The 15,206-nt window shown below is 41.6% G+C and overlaps 1 pseudogene; it reads right to left on the bottom strand.

The window, feature by feature from the left end:
* Positions 1-2,239: 2,239 nt before the first annotated feature.
* LOC118576247 overlaps positions 2,240-15,206 on the bottom strand; it is a 31,772-nt pseudogene continuing 18,805 nt past the window's right edge.

The following is a 15,206-nucleotide window of genomic DNA, read 5'->3' as shown; positions in this document are numbered from 1 at the left end:
GCCAGGGCTGTGATTTACACTCAGAACCCCTGAATAATGCAGCAAAGGAATATGTGAGTATAGGTGGGACAGTCAAAACCTGAAAGCTTCAAAAATCCAAAAGTGACATTACACCAGAAGTGGGAAACTCCTATATTCCTGCACACAGTGACTTAAGATGTCCTGTTAACACCCCTTCATGGTGTGTTTGTGTATGTTACACGGTTCTGCAAACAATGACTTAAGATGCTGTTATAATGTGCCTTCAGTGTGTTTGAGTTCTAATGAGATTCGTGTTCACGTACATAATGACTTAAGATGTCATTTGGCATTATCTCCACAATACACTGGAGTTGCAGTGAGTTTCCTGTGTAGACTTGGGTTCCATCTCCAAGATACTTTATGTACATGCAAATATTTCAAAATCCAAAAGAATCTGAAACATTGTTTTTCTAGCTAAGACTTCACACATTAAAGTAGTGACAAGATAAGCCGGTAAGCATATAATTTTCAATCTCTGGATCTAAACTAGTGTGTGTGTGTGTGTGCATATGTGTGTGTGTGTGTGTGTGTGTATGTGTGTGTGCATATATATATGTGTGTGTGTGTATATATATGTGTGTGTGTATATATATGTGTGTGTATATATATGTGTGTGTGTATATATGTGTGTTTGTGCATATATGTGTGTGTGCATATATATGTGTGTGTGTGTATATAAGTGTGTGTGTGTATATATGTGTGTGTATATATATATATGTGTGTGTGTTTTTGTATATATATGTGTGTGTATATATGTGTGTGTATATATTTGTGTGTGTGTTTGTGTGTGTGTATATATTTGTGTGTATATATTTGTGTGTGTGTTTGTGTAGTGTGTGTATATATATGTGTGTGTGTTTGTGTATATATATGTGTGTGTGTGTATATATGTGTGTGTATGTGTATATATGTGTGTGTGTAGATATATATGTGTGTGTGTGTGTGTGTGTGTAGTGTGTATATATATAATATAACATGTAAATCTGTATGGCCTTGCACTTGAAAAGACAGGCGCATCATAGCTGTAAGGATAGCACTTGGAGCCCGAGACAAAGGGCAGTAGTGAGCTGCTTAGGTAAGCCTGGGCGATATACTGTCTTAAAGTGGGTGGAGGAACATTCCACTGTGAACTTGAAACTTTAAATAGAGGACACCTCTCCCCAGTAAAACTTGAACTTACTAGCTAACACTATGATATAACTTACTTCCTTTTATCAGTGGGTTGTTTTCCATACCCAACACGATTAATACATTTATAACTCAGCTACATAGATCATATTGTATACTGATTCAAGGAAGGAAATTTAAGTTTTATGTTTAATTCTCAGAAAAAAACAAAAGTCGGTTTCTTCCACAAATGAATTCCTCCAAGTCTACTACTTGAAAACAGAAAAGATACTGAAGAGAGCCTGTGTTTTTACTCTTTGTTTTACTGGCATAACCTCGACTTCCTCTAAGATGTCTCTGTGAAGTTATAAAGCTGAACCCAAAATAGTCCAAGGCAGCAATTCCACATCACCCCTGAGAGGACTAAAGTACACAGCTTTCTGCAGGCTCCTGACCTGAGATATGGCCGACCAATCGCAGCTCCAGCCTGGCCAGGACCTTTTCTATGGAATCACACAATGGTACTCAGGTGACAGGGCTTCCAGATGGCAGCCTCAGAGCGATGGAGAGACTTTCCCAAGTGAAAAGGCCTCTGTTTTTCTTCCCAACCAAGTCTCCTGCTTTTCTAATGACTACCTTGAGTTTATCTCCACGCAGGGCCGGTTAAATGGAAGGAGGAGTGTGAGAAAGGGAAAGGAAGAAACCAGAGCTTCGCACTCTTTTCAGCTGACTGGCCTTGGCCATGGAAATTAGAATGAATTAGATAAATGCCATGGATTCTTGTATCTATACCAGGCCTTGAACTCTGAAATACAAAGTGGGGCCTGTCTCCTTCCCCCTTCCTTCTTTTCCTCTGAGACAGGGTCTCGTGAAGCTCAGGCTGGCCCAAACTGGCCACGTAGGCAAGGCTAACCTTGAACTGCTGTCTCTACCTGACGAGTACTAGAGTTACAAGTGCACACAATGTTAAGAACAAGGTAATTATTAGCAATTTGAAGGAGCTAAGTGGAGATAACGTCAAGGCTTAGACTGTTTCTTTTAGTAAGATAAAATCAGTAGAAACAAAGAGCCCACAAAGCTTTGTGTAACTATTAAATTAAACATTGACTACCATCATTCTCGCTGTGAATGTGAAAATCAAAAGAAATGTTACCCTCATATGTGGAGAAAAGCACAAACGTCTGGTCCCCCCCAGAGAAGATCTGCTTAACGACACGGTACTTAAAGCGATCTGTTAAAAAAAAAAAAAATTCAAAACGGTTTGTTTTCAGTGGTTGCTCCCTTCCATCCTCCTCTGATTTTCCAAAGTACACTTGGGGGGGGGGGTCTCGTCTGTTTTAATTGTGTGCAGAGAAGAGGCCTTCCCTCCTGGATCACTGCCTAGGATTTTTTCTAGATCAGTTACAAATAAACGTAAGAAACAGTGCCCATACCCTCCCGCCTCCCTCCCTCACAGCCAGCTAGCCCTGACCTTGTCTCTACTTCTCATGCTAATTCCGTCATGCCACTGGCCTGAATTCTAAAACGGGCACTACTATAAATGGTAACATGCACGGGCAGTCCCACATCTGCATGTGGCCCTCTCCATCCCCTGCAGGAGGATGCTAGCAATTCAAAAGACCTCTTTTTCCAGTCCCAGGTAGACACCCCATCACATGGGGGGCACTCTGAAGACCACCTAATGGCTTTTCTTTATTATTTATTTAAAATGTAATTGCATCATCTCCCCCTTTTGCTCTCCTCCCAGACCTGTCGCATTCACCCCCTGCCCTTCCCTTTTGAAAGCATGGCCTCTTTTTAACTGCTCCTGTTACATTGCACACACACAGACACCTAAACATATTCAAACTTCCCAGTTTGTTTACTGCTACATCTACATTCACACATCCCCTTCACACACTCCAGCCCCCAGCTCTAACCTCCTCCAGCTGTAATATTCCTCAGTGCCTTCCCCTGCGGACTCATGGTACCACAAAGGGCCGTAAGTCCATAGCATATGACATGAACACTGGAAATTTCCTTATTTCTACCATATTTTGTCAAGCACACAGGCATACATTTACAACCACTTATGTCAAGCCAGATTGTGATTCAATTTCAAAAAACTTGTGGTTTCAAATTAAACTTGAGTTTCTTGATTCGATTATTGTTGTCTGGGAGGAGGAAGGGATTAAGACAAAGGTAACTACATAGTCCAGGATGGCCTAGGACTTGTGATCCTGAAGGGCTGTATCACAGCAGTGCACTACCAGATCCAGGAGCACACTTGCTAAGCACATGTATTCCAAGTGTGAGGAGAACACCTAGAGAAAGATATTTACAAATGACCAAGAAGACACCAGGCTATTTTTTTTTTTTTTGCTTTGGAAAATATTAATGCTGACAGTCTTGTTTATTTTATGTTTTCAGCTTCCTACATCTCATACATACCTGTCCCATAAGTGTTTACTGAGTGACAGGTTTGTAGCAGCTCTATGTTCTACGCTAGGTTCACAAGGATTACTCATTCCTTGGCCTTCAGGTCCTTAGCATGCAGGAAGGAGGGGATGAACTTGAGAGAGTCACTGGACTCTCAACTGCTCCTCTTCCCAGTGTGGCCAACTGAATCAATCTCTTTTCTCTGCTTTTCCACAAAAACAGTTACAGTAAGGGAACTTACCAAGTCCTAAGTTTGTCAGTCTAAAGTTCAAAATTAAATTTGATTATTAAATTACATTTCTATTTAATAACTGGGCAGTTCAGTTTCTAGCTCTGGATACATTATTTCAGGGTGAAGAAGTTGATCAGTATGAATAACTGTCTTACTTTAGTCTCCAATAAACAGTCTGCCAACCCAATCTCCTCAAGAGAACCTTCAGAAAGAAGTCTCATCCCACTGCCACCAGACATCAGAAACAGAGCACAGGAACCCAGAGCACACAGGCTTTAGACTGAGGCAGATCTGGGTTCAAATCCTACCTCTAGAATTATTTTGATCTTGAGGGATCAGCTCTTTGCTTTTGACAAGTGAGTGGTGGCCAATAGTCCTGAGCTTGCTTTTTAGTGCTTACCATGGACTTGATGACAAAAAACAAACTCATATTTATCACCTCCAAAATAGTTCAAGACAAGTAACAAATACATATTAAAATAATAGTTATGATTACTTAAAAATATAATTAATTGCAATGAAAATCACTCTTACCGGCTCTAGCTGAAAGCCTGACCACTGTGGGCAGCCCAATACCCTTTCACTGGAGATGGGCACTTAACGTTACATGTGTGTCCAGTTCCCTAGCTGACCTCTAGCTCCACAACCAAATGCATAGATGAGTCCAGAAGAAGGCACAAAGGCTAGGGTGTGCTGTCTGTAGGGAAAGAATGAATGCATTAGCATTACTTTCCTACTGATCAGGATGTACACTCAATCTGATTTTAACTTCCACATGAGATCACAGCAAGTCCTACGGATTCCTCTGCAGTCTCTCTAATGTTCTTATGTTTTTTTACAACTCCTAACCTCTGATGCCCAATCAGGCATGGCTACCTATGGCCGAGACCCAGGACAGCTATGAGTGTAGTCCAACACTAAAGCATAAACTTGCTTAAAACATCATGAGAAGCTTTGATTTTTGTGTTTCTCTTTGGTGTGTGTGTGTGTGTGTGTGTGTGTGTGTGTGTGTGTGTGTGTGTTTTATAATTGCTCATGTATGAGTCTATGCATGTGTATGGACATATGGACATGCACGTGTGTGAACGTGTGTAGGCCAGAAATAATTTTTCTCCTTATTTTTAAGGACAGTCTCTCTCTGAGCCTTTTTAAAGACAGTCCCTTGGTAAACTAGGCTGGCTTGCCAGTAAGCTTGGGGAATGTGCCTGTCTCGGCCTGTCACAGCACTGGGATTACAGATGGACACTGCAAATCTGGCTTTTTAATGTGCTTGGTGAGAATGCAAATTTGTGTCCTTGTAATTGCAGGGCAGGCTTGTTAACCAACTAAACTGTAGATGATAACACTGTATTGCTGTGACAAAGGGTCACAAAAGCCTACTGATCTTGGGGAGGAAGGCAACATGTAGAAAGAGATGAAAAACCTGCCACATCCTCCCTTTAGGATGAAAGAAAAACAGAACTGGTACAGAAAGGAACTGTCACATTCCTCCTTCGTTTCTTCTGTACATTGTGCTACTCACCCTCTATTCCCTGAGGCCCAGTGTCCTCCTGCTGGACGGCTTACCTAAAGCCCTTCCTTACCATGCCTCCTACAGTCTGACTTTCCCTACACAGGTGATCATGCAGTTGAGATTTCCTAAACCAAGCTGTGAACTGTGGCACATGCCAATAATCCCTTCGCCCAGGGAAGAGCAGGAGGAAGCCTCCATTATATATTGACAAGTTTAAGAGTTTGAGGCCAGCATAGGGTATACAAACCAGTACTATCTTATAAAAGGAAAAAAATAATAAAGAATAAAAAAAAAAAAAAAGATTTCCTAAACTGATAGTGGTTCAGTGAGCTTACAGGCTTTCCCATTGCCAGATCTACTTCTGCGCCTTGGGGCACTCACCTGCCACAAGCAATCTGAGTTACTTCACTGCCCATCAGCTCCAGAACTCTTCGTGGATTCACTTCATCATTCATGGAGTTATGTCCAAGTTGTCCACAGGAACCAGCACCGAAGGTAAACACGCCTCCACTCTAACAGGGGACAAGGGTAGGGTGACTTTGGAACCTGAGATTGCGGGCTATCCTCTAAAACCTGCACATGCGTTCCATCTCACCGGCCTGTAGAAGGCACCACACTCACCTGATACTTGGCCATCATCATTTCTTGAGAACGTTTACGAAGTAGAAAAAGAATAAAGGAATATAAGACTATAGCTTTAGGGGACAAAATCCACACCACTTGAAGGACTGGGTACCATTTGGAGATTTTATAGACGATTTAAAAGTGCAGTGATGTAGGGCTGGAGAGTGAGCTGAGCAGTTTAGGAACAGCACCTGCTGCTGTTTCAGGGGACCTGAGTTCTGTTTGCAGCCCTCACTGCCCAAACCTCTCAACCAGAGGGAACTCTAGTTCCAGGGGATCCAACGACCTGTTCTGGACTCCACAAGTACCAGGCATGTACATGATACACATACCCAAGCAAAACGCTTGCACAAAATAATTTTTGAAGTGCAATAATGTGTTAGAAGGCAAACATTTTTTAAAGCTAACAAAAGTGAAATGAGAGGATTCTTCAGGGTAACTCACATGTAAGAAACTGAGGCCTCACAAACTCCATAATAAAGATCTTAAATTTGTACTTGAATAAATGCTAAGCAATCTATGATAGCAAGTCCTCAATATGAAAAAGGCATTTTCAATCTAGATGGCCCACACTTAAAATCCCGGTACTTAGGACTGTGGAGGTGGAGGCAGGGAGTAGGAGAGTTCAAAACCATTCTAGTACGTTCTGTATGGCAGAATAAACAGCAGCCTGATTCATGAGACCTTGTCTCAAAACCACACCAAAAAAAAAAAAAAAAAAGGAAGAATTTTCATTCTTTCTAGCATGTAAATGCTTTTAGGAGCAACAGGCACCACCCAATAATTTTAAAATAGTAATTAAGTTACTATTTTTTATATACTCAAACGGATTATTTAAAAAGAAGAAAGGACGGGTGCTGTTTTGCGTGTGTGTGTTTGTGTGCGTGTGGGTGTGCGTGTGGGTGTGCGTGTGGGTGTGCGTGTGTGTACACCATACTTTTATTATTTATATTGAACTATTTTAAAATGTTACCTGGAGAACCTATAAAGTTATCCAAGAGGAGAGCATAGGCACATTGTTAAAAAGCAGTCTTCCCTCTGCTCCTCCCAGGACAATCACAACAAAGAGAAAATCCAAGCCCAAGCCCAAAAATTCACCAGCACAGCTACTCTGTAACACCTGAAACTGCCCATCGCCCCCTCCTCCACGGCAAGGCCCCTGAGCCCTCACCTTTGTGAGAACCGCTGTGTGCTCCTCTCCACAACTGATATAGACGACTTTCTGTGTTCGTAAAAGCTTCACGTGGCACGGAGACTCTCGATCTAAGACAAGTTAGGCATCAGCGTGTGACTCGCGTTGGCCTTTTAAATGAGATATATCTCCTGACTCACCTTCAGCTCTCTGCCTCCAACTCTACTTGAAAAGTCCAGCGAAATTTCAGTTTAATATATCAAGACCTTAACTCATAATTTCCTGCACTCTCTCTGTCCGCTCCAACTCATCTTCCCTTGCCCCACGCATTATGACCTGATCCTCCCAACCTTCCCTTTGTTTCCAAACACACAGCCTAAGAGCAGAAGCGTCCTCATCAAGCACTACAAAATCCAAACAGCTCCCTGCCCTCTTGACCCACCACAGCTACACAAACTGGACCACTCCTCTCCTCAAAACCCTTCAGATTTCTTCTCCCCTCACTGAGGAAGTCAAACTCCTCGCTGTACCTTTTGGGGTCCTTGGTGGTGGCGCCTCCAGAGCCTCCCCGATCTCCATCTCCGCTTCCTCATCACTCACCTTCACGTTGGTCAGTGCCTATTCCCCTTGAATGGAGTACTTCTCACCAAGTCATCTGCATGTCCCACTTCCCACCTGGTCTCCTATAGAGCTCGGCTCAAATACGCCCTCATCAGAGAGCTCCTTCCTGACCAACTTGTGATGAACAGGGAGCTTATTCTAAAGCCATGGGACCCACTCTATCTTGACAGGTGTGGTATTAGCATCCACCCACTAGCATGTGGCTTCCGCTAAGCCAAGGGTGTCCTCTCTTGTTCACTGCTGTTCCCTCTGTACATAGCACAAGGCCAGCACACAGAAGGTCCACAGAAACATTTGTCAAGTATATGAATGTATTTTTGAACCGGAGAACACATACGGTGGTGGCTTTACATACCTTTTTCATCACTGAGCCCTAGCTGCCCCGCATTGTTCATTCCCCAGCCAAAAACAGCTCCTGACAGAGACAGGGCAAAGCTGTGGGCCCCTCCTGCAGCCACCTGAGCCAGCGGAATCCCTTCCAAAGCCCTCACCCTCTGTGGGCTGGTTTGAGAGGGGAACTCCTTCCCCAGGCCCAGCTGTCCGTGGCTGTTCTTTCCCCATGTGAAGAACTGGCCATCTGCAATAACAACAGGACAACTGATGTTATAAACAAAATGATACAGGCTCCATGCACAAAGATAATCCAGCGGTTACACTATCCATTAGTTGCTCTATACACACCAAATCCACCCAAGAGAAAGGGAAGAGACACTGTGTGTTTTAAGATTTCCAAAGCCTAAATCAGCATTAGAAAACAGAAAAGCAAACTCAAGCCTTAGTGCCCTTCAAAGGCTGTCAACACTTATCTAAAGAAAACACTGAAGGTTTAAGGAAATTCAGTTGCGAACAGGCTGGTTACCAGGCACACATCTGAGCAAGGTGAACTCAGCTCTGACCACACTGCCAGGAGCGGCAGCTGGACCCAGGACAGCTCTGGGGTGGAGGCCTGAGCAGGACATTGGCAGGAGGAACATGACCTTACACTGCCTCACACTTCTCTTACTGCGGATTTGACATTTCTCTGGATTCCTGACGGTAAAATGGGGCCTGAAAATGGACTGTAGCTTTTTAAAGACAATGTCCACTAACACTTCTGTATGCTCAACACCCCCCCCCCCCCCACCCCGGAACTGGCTGTCCTGGCCCCTCGCTTCTCTTTTGTGTAAGAACTGAAACAGCAATGATGCATCCTACATCATCCACCTTACCAACAGGGGATGAGCTACACAAAGACTGTTTGATAAATGTCACTGTTCAGTTAAAGCTTTCAAGTTAGATAACACAGGACGGCAGATGAGGAATGCTTTTTAAATTAACATAACATTAGCATATATGTATATAAATTACCAGCTGCCAGGGCCAGGCAGTGCCAGTTGCCACAGGAAACTTGTAATATGGTCTGCTGGTTCAGCTTCTGTATTAACCTAAAACAAAGAAGCGTTTTCTTAAATGTGCATTCACACAGAATTATCAGAAACATTCTCAACTAAACATCATCATTAAAAATATCACCTTGTGTAAAAGACCTTTTCAAAATTAAGCATGTGATCTTGCCTGATAAAATTCTATTAGGGAGGGGTTGGGGATTTAGCTCAGTGGTAGAGCGCTTGCCTATAGGCAAGTGCAAGGCCCTGGGTTCGGTCCTCAGCTCTGGCCAAAAAAGAAAAAAAAAAATTCTATTAGGGCTTTCACTAGGTTTACTCTTAGGAATTCACTGTTTAAAACAAAAATTCTCCCACACCTGGACCCATTTTTAAATCCTACTACCTACCATCCCTACTTCAGGAAGTGATTATTGTGACACACAAAATCTTTAGGATCTCTAATGTATTTACTGTCTTCATAAATGCTAATGAGCAGACTATGGCTGACAGAGGCCAGGAAGCTACAATTGGGAAGTACAGGCAAGGAGTCAGCCTCTGCTACATAGTGAGTTCAAGGCTAACCTGGGTTAAATAAGACCCTGTGTCAAAAAAAGGAAAAGAAAAGTAATTAAAAACTTCCTGACCATCAGTTTGAGGTAAATAAGTATGAGCGACAAAAGGGGAACCCTTTTTAGTCAACATATCCGTCAACTGCTAGGAACCCAGCCAGTGGCTAGTACCAGAAGGAATTCAGTTCTGAACCAACTCACATGTTTATAATTTAAGGCAGACATTTCTAAAAGGATTGGGTTTTGTTTGTTTGTGTATCACAAATGTTGTTACCAGGCATATCAATAGCATAAAAGAAATAGCAACAGCTTGAAGAAAACAGTACAACATCAAGAACCCTTTGGGTAACACTCTCACCTGGGCACTGCCACCGAATCCTCAGTAGTCATGAGTCCCAGTTGGCCATCACTGCCTGCACCCCAAGAAAACAGCTGGCCCTGGTCACTAAGAGCCAAACTGTGGGACTCGCCACATGCCACATGTATGATGTGCTGATCGGCCAATGCTCCAATTTGTTCTGAAAGAGATCCAAAGAAAGGAAGAAAATATAGAGCCTGGAAACAGAAATGTTGCTCCCTTTCATTAGCCACCTTCCGCTGTGTGACGAACACCCAACCAGGAGGGGACAGTGAAGAGGGCACAGTGCATCAGGAGGAAGGAGGCAACCGTTCTGACTCCTCACACGTGGACACCTGGGAAGAGAGCCTGGAGGGCTGGCACTCTGCTAGCTGTCTCCCTGACCACTTGTCACTGAGTCCAGGACCCCAGCCTACAGGATGGTATCACCCACATGTAGGGTAGGTCTTCCATTCTCAGTTAAACCTCAGAAACACCCCCAAAATATTCCCAGATGTCTCTCTCTTAGGAGTTCCTAGACCCAGGTGTTGCCAATGAAGATGAGCCACAGCGATCATCATCCCAGGCAATTTTACAGAGAACCATGAAACCTGCAAGTTTACAGAAATACTGAACTTTGGGGATTCATCAGTAGGCAACTGGCATTTTCATACCTGTGTATAAGATCTTTTTTTTTTATCATATTTACTCTCATTATGTGTACTTATCACCTCTCCCCCTACATCCCCTTCCAATTCCCTAAACTCCTTCACTTTTCAGGACCTTTTTTTTTTTTTTTTGACTGAGAGTCCACATATGAGAGAAAACATATTCTATTTGTCTCTCTGAGTTTGGCATATTTCACTTAACATAAGACTCTCCAGTTCCATTTTCTTCTACATGGCTAATCCATCCTAGATATAGACAGATATAGATATATATGGATCCATAATATATATACATGTATGGACCTATATACATCATATGGACCATCATACATACATTTGAGGACCAAAAAAAGCAATAGTGAAAGTTCTGTAGCATCTGACATCAACTTATGCTGCTGAGTTATCATTACAGAACCACTGATACAGAAAACAGACATGTGTAGCAATGCAGGATAGAGGATCCAGAAATAAACCACACTACTGCCATCTGAGTTTTCAATGAAGGTGCTGAGAACATATAGTGGAGAACAGGGTTTCTTTAACAAATAGTAGACAATTGAAACTATATTTCTACCTTACCACTTATTTTAAAAAGAATGGCTTATTCTAGGTGGAGTGGCACAGAGCCCTTAGGAAGTGGAGGCAGACAAATCAGGAGTTCAAGATCTTTTCTGCTGTATAGTGAGTTCAGGGGCCAGCCTAGTTATAGGTGACCTTCACTCAAAAAAAAAAAAAAAAAAAATTAACTAAAAAACTGTTTAAAGATCTTCATGGAAGACCTACATCATGATACTACTACAGGTAAACATGAGGAGAGAGATACTTTATGATGTAAGCATGAGCAGTGACTTTCTCATTAGGACTGAAGTTCTTCAGGACACAGTAAGAATTGACAGGTGGGATTTTGTATAACAGCAAGGCTTTGGTGAACGGAGCAAACCATTAACAGCAAAGGCACACCCAGAGAACAAGGAAAATCCATTACCACGTGTTCATCACTAAAATACATGACTAATTGTAAAAATTAAATGATAGAAGAATAAATAATGCAATTGATAGATGGATGAATGAGTCATTTCTCAAAGAAGTAGTTCAAGTGACCAACGAGTAAATGAAACAGTTTCATCTGTAGACATCAAGAAATTATAAATCACTTCTACACTGAGACCATTCCAACCTAGTCAGAATGGATGGCATTAAGAGAACAATATGCCAGAGAGGCCAGGCGAGGACATTTAGATACTGTTGGTGGGAATGCAAGTTAGTACAGCAATTGAGGAGGCTGCTCAAAAAACTAAAACTAGAACTTCCACAGGATCTAGCTGTACCACTTTGGATGTATATCTAAAACAGTCAAGGACAGCATGTAATAGAGATAACCTGCATGTCTACATTAATCGAAGTACTATTCACAATAGTCAGATCCTGGGACCATCTTGATACCCATCAGCCAATGAACAGCTGTGAAAATGTGGCATACATTGTAATACACACACACACACACACACACACACACACACACACACACACACACACGACAGAAAGATAGTAAAATCCAGGGGTTTAGGGACTTTGCTGTGAGATTATATCTCCTAGGAACTTCAAAAGCCACAACCATGAAGTCTAACATGACCGTCCAAATACAAGCCAAGCAATGATAACCAAGGAACATGCCAAACTGGATGGAGAAAACTTGGAGCAGGAGAAGAGGTTTTCCCCAGGGCACATCAACTGGTTATTCTGTGCCAATGGTTAGTCCTGAAAACACACATACAAGTAACATTATACAGACTCAATAAGTTATGTTTAGGAAGATACATGTATATACATATATGCATGCAATATAACCAATTAAAAAAAGAGGCCATGAATTTGAGGGAGAGCAGGCAGGAATATATGGGAGGGTTTAGAGGGAGAAAAAGGAAGGGAGAAATGTTGTAATTAAAATATAATCTCTGCCGGGTGGTGGTGGTGCACGCCTTTAATCCCAGCACTCGGGAGGCAGAGCCAGGCGGATCTCTGTGAGTTCGAGGCCAGCCTGGGCTACCAAGTGAGTTCCAGGAAAAGCGCAAAGCTACAAAGAGAAATTCTGTCTCGAAAAAATAAATAAATAAATAAATAATGAAATAAATAATGAAATATAATCTCAAAAAGAACAACAACAAAAAGTCTTCTACATCTCTGGTTGGCAGGGGTGGGGGGCTAGGTGGCTGTTGTAAATGGGATTGTTTTCCTAATTCTGTCTTACTTGTTGTTTGTGTAGGAAAAAAGATACCTAACTGTAAGTTGATTATTTTTAAACTTTTCTAAAATTGTTGATCAAAAGAATTCTGGTGGAATCAATAGAGTCTTTGGAGTGTAGGATCATAACACCAGCAAATATGTACTGTTTGATATCTTTTCTGTCTTCTTGTGGACCACAAGAATATATTATAGGGATTCATCTGTGTATTAAAGCTATACTTTGACCAGCCAAGGGTCTGTCAAGAAGCAAACCATTTATTATGAATATTTGGTGTTATCCAGCCTTTACTATTTCAGCTGTCTTCTGCTATGAAATTCTTGCATGCCAAAATATTTCCAGACCATTTGGCTAACAGTTCAGCTCCCCAGATCTACTGAACATCCCTGTTGCAGCCAGTACTTGGATAAGGTCACATAGGCAAAAACAAGCTGGGGAGATGCATAGCTTTGTTTCTTGTGCAAATGAAGCTTGAGGGCTAGTGGCTCCCTAGAGCAATTGACTGAGAACAAAAGAGGTTTTTACATATCCAGGCGGAAGGTAGGGTGGAGGAACATTCCTGTGGAGACAGAGAACCAAGTGCCCAGGGAAAGAAAGGAGGCTGGAAACAGGAGTTTAGTCCTTAGCAGGACTATGAGCTAGGTAATTAGACAGAACTGATGCTAAGTAGACAGGATTTCATCCCAGAGAAATAAAGTAGACAGATAAAGAGTTAGGTGTATCTATACTTATTCTCATCCTGAATGCCTGACAGAGCTATAGCTGTATTGATAGAAATTTGTCTTAGAGGAATAAAGTTAACAGACTAAGAGTATAGCGTATGTAGATTTTCTTTCCCTCTGATATCCCACGGCGGATGTAGTGCAATCCCATGGACCCTGGGTATTCCACACTGTCTGCCTTTTGCCTCTGTCTTGCTTTGTTACTCCAGTTAAGAGTTCAAGCATTGTACAGAAGAATGGTGACAGACCCCTTGCCTTGTGACTGACTTTGGAAAACATGCTCTATTTCCCCTTCCCATGGCCTTATGAGTCTTTTATTCATAGTCTCTTCAGAGCTACCATCATGAGATGTTGAATGTCCAAATGACTCTATCTACTGAAATGATCATGTAGTGTTTTGTCCTTGACATATTTATGTACTCCGCTGCTTTTATTATGTTTGTTGTGCTGCTGAATTAAGTTTGCAGGTATTTTACTGATGATTTTGCCATTTACGTTGATCAGAGAAATTGGTCTGTAGTTTCTTCTATTATTGCTGTGAGCTTACTCAGTTTGGACCCCCCAAATTATACTGGCTTCATGAGTGAGTTTTGAAGTTTTTACTTGCTTTGTATTTTGTGGGATTTTTTTTTTTTTTTTTTTTTTTTTTTTTTAAAGAACAGCTGTGTCCATAGTCTGGTAGACACCAGCAGTGAATCAAGCTAGACCAGGCTTTTCTTTGCTGATAGATGTCCTTATTAGCAGTTTAATATCTTTGCTTGTTATTGGGTTTTTTTTCCCCCTCTACTCTTGGTTTAATTTGGTAAGTCCTATACGTCTAGAAACTTCTAGATTTTCTCATTTATTGAAATACGAGTTTTCAGAATGCCCCCAATTGATCCTGGGTTTCAGTGGAATCTTAGTCACCTTCTTTATCTCTAATTGTCTGGTGTCTTCATCTATCTTTTGGTTAGTATGGCTATGGGTTTGATAATCTGGTCTATTCTTTCCAGGGGTTCACTCTGTTACACTAATTCTTTGTATTGTTCCTTTTCTGTTTCACTGACCACACTTCTCAGCTTAGTCTTCCCTCAGAGGTTATTATCTGAGTCACTGCTGACTGCCCCAGGCCTATAGCTAGAAACACCTCTCTCTGGCTACTTTCACTATCTTCCACAGGTTCTGTTGTTTTCATTTTATTTGATTCTAGGAAGGTTTTTTTTGTTTTGTCTTGTTTTTAAGTTTTTCAGTCTCTTCAATGACCAACTAATCACTCAAATGCTTCATTTAATCCCTACTTCATATATTTTATAGTTTCTATTGTTGATTTCTAATTTTATTTCATTATGATGTGATAAAAATGTAAGATGTTTTCATTTTCTTCGATTTATTCAGACTTGTTTTGTGTCTAAAATATGACCTGTTTTGGAGAAAATTCCATGAATTGCTGAGAAGAATGTATATCCTGAAGTTGTAGATGTGATTTAAGCCCACTTAATCCACAGCTTTGTACTGTTTAACCCCAAAGTGTTTCTTTGATGATTTGGGGGTGTAGTCTAGGTAACCTAGTTAAAGTGGGGTATTGAAGTCATTCTCCATTACTGCATAGGAGACCATCTGAACCTTTACATTCAGTAGCGTTTGTTTTAGAAACTTG

Source organism: Onychomys torridus, unplaced genomic scaffold, assembly GCF_903995425.1.
Source record: "Onychomys torridus unplaced genomic scaffold, mOncTor1.1, whole genome shotgun sequence".
Lineage (NCBI taxonomy): Eukaryota > Metazoa > Chordata > Mammalia > Rodentia > Cricetidae > Onychomys > Onychomys torridus.
The sequence above is the reverse complement of the archived record's forward strand: the minus strand, read 5'-3'. Positions and strand labels throughout refer to the sequence as shown.